Source organism: Podarcis erhardii (genome assembly GCF_964252035.2).
Source record: "Podarcis erhardii genome assembly, chromosome: 9".
NCBI classification, from domain to species: Eukaryota; Metazoa; Chordata; class Lepidosauria; order Squamata; family Lacertidae; genus Podarcis; species Podarcis erhardii.
In genome coordinates this window covers 51,003,916-51,016,410 of record NC_138512.1, presented here as the reverse complement: position 1 = coordinate 51,016,410, position 12,495 = coordinate 51,003,916, and the positions used below count along the sequence as shown (strand labels likewise).

Genomic DNA, 12,495 nt, shown 5'->3' with positions numbered 1-12,495 from the left:
TCTTGGGTTCTTTATTTTTTAATATAACAATAAGTTGTTAATAGCAGTATTAGTAAGTAAGAGTACTGCTGCTTTTATTTTCCATTTTTTTCATGACTGTGAAACCACTGCTAGTATTCTAGTTTTATTTAATCACTTTAAAAAAAAAATCAGAAAAGTTTTTAACTCTTGAGATATTTCACAGCATTCATATATTTTGTTTGGGGTGGAGAACATGTGGACCCCAAATGATGTTTCTGTGGACTCCTTACAAATTCTTGCATTGTCTTTAAAAGTTTGTAGTCCTCATGGCTTCAAGTGTGAAAATGGGATCGCAAAAATTGCCCTATGTCTGTGAAGGACCATCGTGATTCAGCCCCCCCACCCCCCCAAAAAGTTTGACTTAACCTACAGGCCATAAGTGTACTACAAAATAAGAACAGCTTCCGAACCAATCACAATTTGGCATCTGCAGATGACTTGTATCCATCCCACTCATTGCTATTTACAAGACAGGTGGGCAACCAGTGGCCCCCAGATGATGTTGGACTACAACTCCCATCATCCTTGACCATTGGCTGGGACTGATAGGAGGAGGGGAGTCCAACAGCTTATGGAGAACCACAGGTTACCCACCCCTGTTTTCAAAATGACTTACGGCGCTGAATCTTTTCTACTATTTTTTGGTATGGCAACTGGAGTCTTCTGTTTCACTTCCTCAGAAGGCATTATGGAAACTTCCATTTACCATCAGCAGTATAAGTGCTTTCTTTTTCTGAAATGCCAATCGTGCCATTTTAGCAGCAACGTGTTAGTTGGTGGAATTGCGTATCAGCTGAAGAAAATGCATCTATTTTCAAGTTTGCATCTGAATAAAAAATTAAGAATCAGAATAACAAAAGTACTTTGTGTTAATAAAGTCCAGTAGTTGAAGGAGCTTCTGGGCTTCCCTAATTCTTGTGGCCCAATGGGGCTTGTTTGTTCACCGCTATTAGCTGCCAGGTGGTTCCACAGAAATTTTAATACAGAATTTGCTCCGGCGGTCTATCTCTTGGCACTGTTCTAATCTGTTGTCCACAGGTGGAGTTGGGACGTAGTATTGTATCTTTTGAGGTTTAGTGGGAACTGCAGTGCCCATACAAGCAACCTTCCTTATTTTAAGTTTCTCAAGAAAGCATATGTTGCTAAGCAGTGGTTTCCAAAATCTTGATCATTGCCATCTTCAGTCTTGTAGAAGATTCAAGTGAGTCCAGCTCTTGCGACTGAAGCAACAGTGACACATTCAGTGTGTTCTTTCTTTGTTGGTTTATTAAAAATGTTTGTGTAAAAAGGCTCACTGTAATGTTAGTTACTTGACCTTAAAAGTTGCACCTTTTGCAAGGGAAAAAGAGCAGTTTATCTAGTAAAAGTATGGATATTTTCTTAAAAGTTTTGGGTTGATGTCATCTTGTCATTTTGTACAAGCATCCTAATTTAGCAGGTGTAAGTGCAGATACAGGATTTTGTTTGTGGTTTTCTGTTTCGGAAACAGATATGACCCTGCATGTACAAGAGATTGTGGTGATGAGAAAGCCCCCAACATTGAAAACCACATAAAGTCAGCCACCACAGCACATTTGGTTTTTGTATAGGAGACCAAATCTACTCTTCCTTTTAGCACTGATCATCTATTTGGTGGGGATAGAAAGAGGAGAGATCTCTGAAAACAGCAACATAATACAATCTCCATAATGCTCATAATTTATCAAGGTACTTGGGTAATAAACAGGATCTCATTTCCGAAATCTCCAATTCCTTTTCATAAAATCATCTCTCTTTCACAAGGAAAAGAAGGAGGATGTGATATTTTTTCTTAGTATCTTTTGATATGATCCATTCTTTGCACATCTATTTTTCACTGTTGCACTCAGTGCCCCCTTGTGATTGTGCTTCTCATTTGGGAATATATTTTCACAATACTCACAGTATGTTTTGTCTGTGAAATGGAGTACGGTATTTCATACAGATTGCTTTTGCGTTGCTATTGCTCCTGTCTTCTGTATCTGTTCAAAATGCACAAGATGCCGTACTTTGGGCATATGATGAATATTGTAAAATGTCATTTGAGAATTATTTAGGATAGTACAGTGGACGCTCGGGTTGTGAACGTGATCTGTGTGGGAGGCACGTTCGCAACCCGCAGCATTCGCAACCCACGCATGGGTCACAATTTGGTGCTTCTGCGCACGCGCAATTTAGCGGTTCTGAGCATGCACGAGCACCAAAACCCGGAAGTAACACGTTCCGGTACTTCTAGGTTCGGCGCAGTGCGCAACCCGAAAACACGCAAGCTGAAGTGTCTGTAACCCAAGGTATGACTGCGGTTGCGAATTGAACTTTGAGCGATGCCAATTATGTGATATACCAGTTTTTAAGAGCATTGCTTTTTTATTCATTTGCTTATAATTTGGATTGGACCTGCTTGTTTTCGGGCTTTCTTCTTTTTCTTTTTAAAGACATAGGCTAGTCTAAAACAGAAGATTCAAATGTGAACACTGGAGCCACAATTATTTTCAGATTATGTAACTTGGTCAATGGACTGTTTGCCTTTTATTTCCTGCACAACTAATACTGTAGAGACTATTCAAAACAAGCAAACCACCAACCCAAGAAAAATTGGGTAATTTATTCCTAGCATTCAGTGATCGATCCTGGTTTGGTTTTGGTTTTTTTAAAAAGTGGCATGTTTGTTTGTAGCTGTTTTACTAGATCTATTCTTAGAGCTATTCACAACAATTGAACATGGGAAGCAGCAGGAAAAGCAACTAGAGAAGCCTAAGTAGCATGGATCTTTGCCTACAATCAGGCAGTTCTTTCAGCCTCTGCTTTTAAGGAGCACCAGAAGCTGGCACATGTTAATGCATGCTGAATGGTGGAATCAGCACATGGCTGAAGTTGCACATGACTGTTTTGTCACAGGCAGGGAACTAGCACTTCTCCCAAATTGGATACTGTTGTGTGTCATACATATGTGCAGACACTGTAGTTGCTATATATAATTTTCAACCAGCTCTTCATATGCACAATATAATACTTTGAACATTGCAGTATGTTTAGTCTAAACCACACTGCTGGGGGATCAGTTACACTGCTCTTCTGTCTAATGATGAGTTCTGTATTCGTTTAGATCTTGCATGCTCCCACATATTTTCATGAGGGTAATGAAATACCCTGTTGCTTACTTGGGAATTTATTGGGGAGTTCTACAGGTGTTTTAGCTCTGTGTGGTATAGTTAAGGTGTCTACCGAGAAGGCCAATGCCTGAGATCAAATGTAGCCAGTGTGTGATTCAACAGCATCTGGCAGTCACCCTGGCTGCCCCAGCCTTAGACTCAGTTGGAACCTTTTTCAGTACTTCCTAAGATAACGATATGAACATTTGGGGAAGGATCTCAAGCTCGTTCCTGTGGCCCATTGGGTTTATTTACAGCACTGCTGGTCAATATTAAAATGTCAGGCGGTTGAACTAATCGTATGGCTTCACCTCAAAGTCTCATTAGGAAAGAATTCAAAGGATGTTGCCACCAGGTACAAAATTGAGACTGAAGTGTTCTGACAGTGTAGGTAATGAGACACTGTGTAACTACGTCTTGGATCGAGTTTTGTTTTTGAATGACAGAGATTATGGTGCTACAAGAATGGTACTTGTAGTGCAGAAAATACTGAATTAGATGGATAAATGGTCTGATTTTGTATAAGTCAGATTCCTGTGTGTAAATTTAAATTTGAACCAGACTCCATGAGTACATTTTGTAAGAAGAAAGAAGAGTACAAACAAGGTGTTACGTGATTGTGGTATTCAAAGTCCTTTCCTAGTGCCAACAGCACAATATCTGGTTAGATTGTGTAGGTTCCCATGAATGGGAATGTTATGTATACAGCCTTCTATTCATTTTTCTAAATTAAAAGATGGATATGAAAAAGATTCTTCTGTCATGTGAATTGGACTTAAACCTAGCCCTATAACACAGTGGTTAGATTAAATTTTGCACTTGTTTTATGAATGTAATTGTTGATTTATGCAGTTCACTGCAACAGTATTTTTTCCCCTTGGTGTTGGTGGTTACAGACATTCTTTGCAAGTAAAATCAGTAAATAGATTCAGGTGGGTGAGAGAAGCCAATTTTGAGAGGCTGATGCATGGCACCTGTAGGAAAGGGTGTCTGTAGCCTCCAAGCAAGTGATAACAAGGCTAGCATGAGCACCTGCTTGCTTCCTTGGGTTTTCCAGCAACCATACAGAGGTGCTGGGCTGCTGAAACCCACTTTGGCTTGAACACATGTTAACAGTAAGTATCAAAACTTGGTAACTGTTGATCACTTGCATGTTATTTAGAAAGCCCATGCAAAATATATTTTTGCCAAGAAGCTTGTTTCAACCCTTTGCAATGGGTCTAAGCTAAATGAAATACTGGTAAGGTGAATAATAACCAAGCTAGTGAGTTTTCATATTTTGACAATATTGGGAATTCTTTCATCTATGTAAATCAGTGGATTGGATCTTTTTAGTTTGAACCAAAACTGGTATTACTATAAGGCCAACTAAGTCAGTTCTTGGTATGAGCTTTCGTGTGCATGCACACTTCTTCTTCGTGCATGCACACGAAAGCTCATACCAAGAACTGACTTAGTTGGTCTTTAAGGTGCTACTGGAAGGAATTTGTTTTGTTTTGACTATGGCAGACCAACACGGCTACCTATCTGTAACTGGTATTACTATAACATTGGTTTTTTAAAAAGGTGGTTGAAAACTGGTTTTCAGGTCTATCAAAAGGGAAATAATTTAGGATTTTATTTATTTATTGTCAATTTATGGTTTTACTAGCTGTACTAGTCTTTAAATCAGAGGTTGGGAACTTGAGGCTCTCCAAAAGTTGCTGGACCCATCGTCCCTGAGTACAGGTTCTCCGCATTGCTGCTTTAAATGCTAGCATTTTTGTCTGTCTGAAGAAAAGACAGAGCTGGAAGAGGAGCTTGCTAGGACAGGTGCCGGATATGGGAATGAAATCTCTTTATATGGTTGACAGATTAATGGTCTGATTTGCAAAATAGTTTTCCTGAAATGAACAACTGCCCTAGCCAACTTTTTAATTAACTGGCATTTGAAATAGCCACATGGAACAGATATATTTCCTTTTTACTGTAGGCTTTTTCACACACCCAAGTTAGCATGTTGAGAATGTGGTCTGAGTGTATTAACAGAGTTTGCGACACCGTGGCATAATTGGTTTGAGGTGAGCTGCGCTCTGGGTATCTGGTGAAGCAATAACAGGAAGGCTGCAGGAGGTACTTGACTGCATAGATCCATCTAAATCACTTTCTCAGAACTGATGTGTGAATTCATCCTGAGGCTCAGTGAGTGAAGATAATGCAAGGTATCAACTTATTGGCTGTGATTTATAGGTGCTGCCTTCCAGCTGTGGAGATCACTGAATGAAAGGCAACCAAGCTGTTAGGTTCTTTCCTTTTCCTTTTATAAAAAGTATTTTCTTTTGATTTCTTAATATATTTCATGCAACAATGCATTGGTTTAAATTGTGTGGCTAATTGCTGTGGGATATATATATATATATATATATCAATGGTATTAATATGGAATTGAAATGTGTATAGAGGCCTGACAGAAATGGCTTGAAAATCCCTTTAGAGATCTCTGACAAGATGTGATGAGTTCTTATTCAAGATTGCCCAGTATCTGTGGTGAACATTTGAACAATTATTAACGAGCCAAAATGCTACAGTTCTGAAGATGGGGACACCAGTTATCTCCCCAAGAGAAGAGTTGAAGCTTACAGAGGCTCTCCCATCAGACACTTCATTTTTGCCAGTTAATTTTCCACATCTCCTCATAGTGACAGAATGATCCACATTATGTATTTCCACAAAAGAATGCTTTTCTCTTATAAATCCACTCTCTGAGAGGACACATCTTGGGATGAGATGCTGCGTTCTAAGTTAATGATAAAAATGGCTATCCATGAACAGAACATTGCTTGCTCACATGAACTAAAGGATTTATAAAGGCCAGTTCATTTGAATTCTAGAGCCACATTTCTAGAGCTTTATTGACATTAAAATAGTAAAATATATGCATTTTACTTTAACCTTAAGAGTCCAGTAATGAAGTTATGAAGCCAACAAGAAGTATAGTTAGCAAAACACTGAATATGTATATGTATATGTATATGTATATGTATATGTATATGTATATGTATATGTATATGTATATGGCCTTCTAAAACAAAGACACACTAAATCAGAGGAACATTAAATGGAGACACATGAAGCTTTGCTCATTCACATGTAGAAGTAGAACCTGATGAAAGTTAAGGTGCTGGAGCGCTGCAGAAAGTAATAAAACATTCTGCATTGACACAAAGTTACCTGGGCTACACAGTTTAGCCAGCTGCAATTAAGCATTGCTAGAAGTGCTCGCAGCTTGATCCTATTCATGCCTAACTCAAAAGTTCCATTGCGTTCAATGGGAAATGTCCCAAGTAAATGTGCTTATGATTGCACTCCAAGTTAGATAATTAAGCAATGTACTGGCCCTGCAATTGCAAATACATCTTGTCATTGCAAGTTCTTGAGAGGTAAGTTCCTGATCATCCCCACAGAGCGGAGTGTTTTATGACCAATGTTTCCCTTTGCGCAAATAGAAGACTGGGCTTCACCTTATGTCCTCCACTTGTAGAGAAGAGATGGGGAGCCTTAGACCCTTCCTTCTGGTGTTGCTGGAATCCTAGCCCCCATCAGGCTGCATGGCCAGTGGTCAGAGATGATGGGAGTCATAGTTCAACAACATCCAGAGGCCCACAGGCTCCCCATCCCTTTTGCAGGGAGAGAGTAAAACAGCCAGATCGTCATGTGGGAAATTGAGTTGGCCACTGTGAGAACAGGATGCTAGACTAGATGAGGCGTAGGCCTAATGCGGCAGGCTCCTCTTAGGTACTTCAGAAAGGCAGACTCTACCTAGACTGTACCTATATGTTTCATTATTGAATAATTGAGCAACACACTAATTGTTGTCTGTATTACTTGTGGTGTTGTTTAGTCATGTCCGACTCTTTGTGACCCCATGGACCAGAGCACGCCAGGCACTCCTGTCTTCCACTGCCTCCCTTAGTTTGGTCAGACTCATGTTTGTAGCTTCGAGAACACTGTCCAACCATCTCGTCCTCTGTCGTCCCCTTCTCCTTGTGCCCTCCATCTTTCCCAACATCAGGGTCTTTTCCAGGGAGTCTTCTCTTCTCATGAGGTGGCCAAAGTATTGGAGCCTCAGCTTCACGATCTGTCCTTCCAATGAGCACTCAGGGCTGATTTTCTTCAGAATGGATAGGTTTGATCTTCTTGCAGTCCATGGGACTCTCAAGAGTCTCCTCCAGCACCATAATTCAAAAGCATCAATTCTTCAGCGATCAGCCTTCTTTATGGTCCAGGTTTCACTTCCATACATCACTACTGGGAAAACCATAGCTTTTACTATACGGACCTTTGTTGGCAAGGTGATGTCTCTACTTTTTAAGATGCTATCTAGGTTTGTCATTGGTATTGCTTGTACTTGGCCCTATTAGATGGCTTCCAAAGGTGGAGTTATGAGAGCCACAGCTGGTCTGGCCTTCAGAATCTCCTGCAAGATAACAAAGCTCCTCAACATTTGGCTTTTGGGGAGGGGGTTGTAAGGAGGATGAGGCATACATAATGCATCAAAGCCTTCTGTGGCATCTTAGAAGACTTCAACAATTGTTAACGACCAGTGTCTGACAACCTGGCCTTTAGTCCACAAAAGCTTGTGCCATATAAATAAATGTGTTAGTCTTTAAGTTGCCACCGGACTCCTTTGTTGTTTTTGCTGCAACAGACTAGCCCTGCTGAAGGGGGGAAAATACATAATACATGTTACTTTCATGGTCAGCAACTTATGCCCGGATCCCAGTCTTTTAATTAAAAACCTTTTATTTCCACAAATTTATTCTGCGGTCGTTCTTCCAAGATCTGCCTTGGATTTCTAATGGGGAATGTTTTAGCAGGAATGTAGCCTTTTGTTACTATGAATAGTTCAGGGCAGATTAGCTGTGCGCCAATTTCCTGTTGCTTTTCAGAGCTGCAATCTGAGCCCTATTTGCTTCTGGCGCTTGCACAATAGAAAACAATGGGTGGCTTCTTTCAGGTTTCACTTCAGAGCTCTTAGGAACAGGGGAAGTGGCTAAAGCCCTACTTTACAGGTAATTAACAATAGATAATGTTTGCTTCCCTTCTCCCTCTCCTTTTTTTTTAGAGCTGATAAAAGCTTGAAAGACTCTTCTATATGCCAGTTCAAAAGCTGCAGTAAGTTCCTGCTGTCACTGTCTGCATTAGTAAATGTGGCTCTTGGGATCTGGCTAGAGCATAGGTTGGATAGAATTTTACACACCCCAAATGCAAAAGCGAGAGTGAAGCAGTTTGTTGGAAAAACGCAACACAACTGCAAGAGATCGATCTGCCTTGTTTGTTTGCTTTTTAAAAGTTCATCCTCTTGAAACATGCTAATTTATACTTAAACAATTGGGGCCTGCAACAAGGTGTTGCAGTATGTGTTTACTCAACAGAAGTGTTCCTATTCAGAATGTCTGCCAGTCATACACTCCTCCAAAATACTAAATTCTAATTTTCTGTTTCTCATTGGTATGCTGAATCTCCATTGGAGGAGGGGAGGTTCTCCAAGCATGTGAATATCTGTCTTTTGTTTCTCCCTGTTTGGTCTGCATTTCAGTCAGCTTTCATCACCTGCATTCACTATTAGAGAAAGTGATATGCAGTGCAACTTTGTTCATCAATCTGGTATCTTTTTTGTGGGTGCTCTGCTATTCCACTGCTCATTTTTAATTGTTTGCTGATCAGGTATGGGAAGAAAGTATTTACTATCATGTGTATTCATTAATAGGAGTTTTTATGTATACTTTATAGTTGCTGGATGCTGTTAAACATCACATAGATAACTGGTTATTATACTGAAAACTTAATGAAAAATATATTTCTGATCAGTGGTCAAATGGTTAGGGTGGGGGAAGCCTCACTCTCTGAAATCCACCAGTTGTAGTCAACTTGTGGTCCTTCATAACCCTCTGAAAAAAAGGAGCAAAGAGGTTGTCAAAAGGTAGGGTGGCCAGAATCCTGCTCCCTCGAGCACTGATCCTGCTTTAAAGAGTTGATAGCAATCTCTAGCCCTCTGTGGCTCTACAGATATGCAGCACACCAGGCTTCCATCTATGCTACTGGAGTGTATGAGTTCCTGCACAGCTGCCTCTGTTGAAGTTGAACTGAATGGTAAAGCCACTGGTCCTGGGCATTTAAGTGGTTTATTTTCTGCATCCTGTTGTTCTTCCATGGAGCTGAAAGATATAAAATTGCATGGTTCTCCTCTCCCTGTCACAATTCTATCCACACAACTGCCCTGTGAGGTGAGCTAGGCATGGTGGCTGACCCAGGGTTACTCAATGAGTCTCTTAGATGAATAAAACTCAAAATTTATAGACAAGGGATGCGGGTGGCGCTGTGGTCTAAACCACAGAGCCTAGGGCTTGCCGATCAGAAGGTCGCGGTTCGAATCCCTGCAACGGTGAGCTCCCATTGCTCGGTCCCAACTCCTGCCAACCTAGCAGTTTGAAAGCATGTCAAAGTGCAAGCAGATAAATAGGTACTGCTCTGGCAGGAAGGTAAATGGCATTTCCATGCACTGCTCTGGTTCGCCAGAAGTGGCTTAGTCATGATGGCCACATGACCCGGAAGCTGTCTGTGGACAAACGCCGGCTCCCTCGGCCAGTAAAGCGAGATGAGTGCTGCAACCCCAGAGTCGTCCACGACTGGACCTAACGGTCAGGGGTCCCTTTACCTTTATAGTGTCATAAGAACATACGAAGAATCTGCTGGAGCAGGCGAATGCCTCATCTAGTCCACCAGCCTGTTCCCACAGTGGCCAAGACAGATGCTGGTGGTAAACCAGGAAGCAGGATTCAAGCACAAGAGCAGCTGTGGAGGCAGAGTATAGCCATCATGGCTAGTAGCCCTTGGTAGCCATGTCCCCCAAGAATTTGTCCAATCCTCTTGGCCATCACTTCCTCCTGTGGGAGCGAGTTTCATGGTTTAACTACGTGCTGTGTGAAGAAGTTTGTCCGTTTGTGACATGTGCAGTACAAGCAAAATTTGGCCTGCATTGCAGCGTCAACAACCTCACCAACCTGAAGCTGGACACCTTTTTCCTTTTGCTATGTTTTCTTCACCATCATGTTTTCTTTCAATAGCCTCCTGTCTTTTCCGTGCCATTTTATTGCACCTTCACGAGACGAGAGCTGTGGTGTCAGCTTCACAACAAAGGTCGATGTAAATCTTAGTTTTAAACTTGAGCACGCTATTCAGTTTAAAGAGGTAGCAAAGAATGAACACTCCTAATTGCACAATCCGAACCGCGTCTACTCAAAGTTGAATTCAATAAGAGGCTCACTCCCAGGGTAAGTGGAGTTAGGCTTGCAGCCTTAGTAACTTTTCTCTTAAATTAGCTTGAAGGAAGGGAACCCAAATCAAGGGAAAAAGCTCTGGATTATAACACTGGCCCTGGTCTGTAGATTTTGCTGTCCATCTATTCTCTTATTTTTTCCACGCTCACATCACCAGGTTATGAACGCCCTCCTATCATCTGTTAAGTGGAATAACTAACTTCTGTCAGATGTGATTTATTTCTTCTCTTGCTTCACCATCTCAGGGAGAAAATCATGCGTGTAAGGGTAGAGTTTTGTTCAGTTAGTTTTTTTTAATGAAGTTTTGGTTTGTTGTAAGGGTTGGGAAATGTTTGTTTTCTGAAATGGAGGAAGTTGACTTCTAGACACGATGATGTCTAGCATTCGTATTAATGACAGTGGGATGGAAGAGATGTGGGGTATTGTTTATTTCAAACAAAATGTGGATAGGATTTATGTGGTTTTTTAGAATCTGTTGACTGATACTGAGCATTATGTTGCTTTGGCTATTGTGTCTACTGAAGACGAACCATGTTACATGCTTTACAATCCTATCACTTATGAGAATATTTTTTATGTTAGTAGATGAACTTTTACAGCACTGTGAATTGATGTTGAAATTATGTACTATGGAAATAGTTTTTCACTCATTTCTTGTAGACAGCTATTTAGAAAGTGTTTTCGAATCTTCACTGTGTTCCTCAAAGAAACATCTTAAATTACTATTGGCACCCCATGTCAAAAGGGGTTATAACAACAGGTGGAGTTGTTCAAAGCTACATAGTGAGTCCACAGCAAAAGTGGCACCGTGGTCAACCAGATCCAGGTCTTGGGATCCACTAGCATGTATCTTTATCATTGAATGACTTCAGCATCAAGTTCTGACCTGTGTATGGGCCCGCTCAGCACTTGCACATCACCTCAATCACAGTACTTTCTGATTGCATCAGCACGTGCCAGCCCCCAGCTGTCATTTCTGCAGGAGTAAAAGTGACACCCCCCCAAAAAAAACCCAATAATGTACATGCATGTATGAATCAGCCATAACTTTGTGAACTGGACTGCACTGGTTCTTCAAAAACCATCTGCATTTCTTGGAAACAAGAGCTGTTTTCTGGTGTGGGGAAAATGGGACCGGGCTGGTGCCAAATATGCAGCTGTAAATCTCCTTTCACCCAGAAGCCTATTCCTTCTTAGGACACAACTGTGACCTTCTGCACCTGCATAACAGCAATAAATCTTCCAGTTTCAGCAGGGAAAGCAAACTTCTCCCCTGAGCCCTCTATGATCTATGAGGGAGGGAGGGAGGGAGGGAGGGAGAGAGAGAGAGAGAGAGAGAGAGTTTCCAGGTGTTGTTGTTTGGCATGTGCACCTGATTTCCAATTAGGCAATCTATGGTGCAGTGCTGGTAAGTGAAAAGCTAGTTGCCTACATTTTATCTGGTCTATGGTGATCTTTTTACTTCATAAAACTTATCAGTAGGCAAGCAACCTAAAGTGATACTATCCAAACAAATCTAAAGAAGTCCTTACTTCTTCTTTTACTTGGGCATCCAAACCAAAGTTCCCAAAATACTCTAACCAATAAAACTTTGAATGTTGCTTTAGCATAAAAGCAGGAGATAATATTTTACAGTTTTTAAATGTTACATGAAATCTATTAGAGAGAGAAAATAATATTCTCAAATTTATGAAATAGGTTTCTTCTCCAAATTACCTTAATTATTCTTTAGTATACAAAGTATTGATGATTATCATAGCCTGAGCCTTAGGATAATGGAGAACTGTGTGCTGAATTCAGCCATAGCATTAAAGAGTAAACCAATATTTTAGCAAGTGACGTGCCCACACATAGCTACTTGATTCCAAGATTCAAACTGTGTAGACCAAACTTCCAAAGACTGTTGGTGTTGGAGCTAAACTTCAAGTCTCTTTTTAAAAAGCCTGCCTTGTAATGTTTCCCTTAGACCACTTGACAAGGGAATA

At 40.8% G+C, this 12,495-nt stretch overlaps 1 long non-coding RNA gene across 1 annotated transcript in view; it reads left to right on the top strand.

Annotated features, from left to right (window-relative positions):
* The first annotated feature begins 7,968 nt into the window (after positions 1 to 7,968).
* The window catches only part of LOC309350450, a 158,540-nt gene continuing 154,013 nt past the window's right edge, over positions 7,969 to 12,495 (top strand). Inside the window, exon 1 of the long non-coding RNA XR_014160384.1 lies at positions 7,969 to 8,242. This is a non-coding gene — a long non-coding RNA (uncharacterized lncRNA). The remainder of the gene's footprint in view (positions 8,243 to 12,495) is intronic.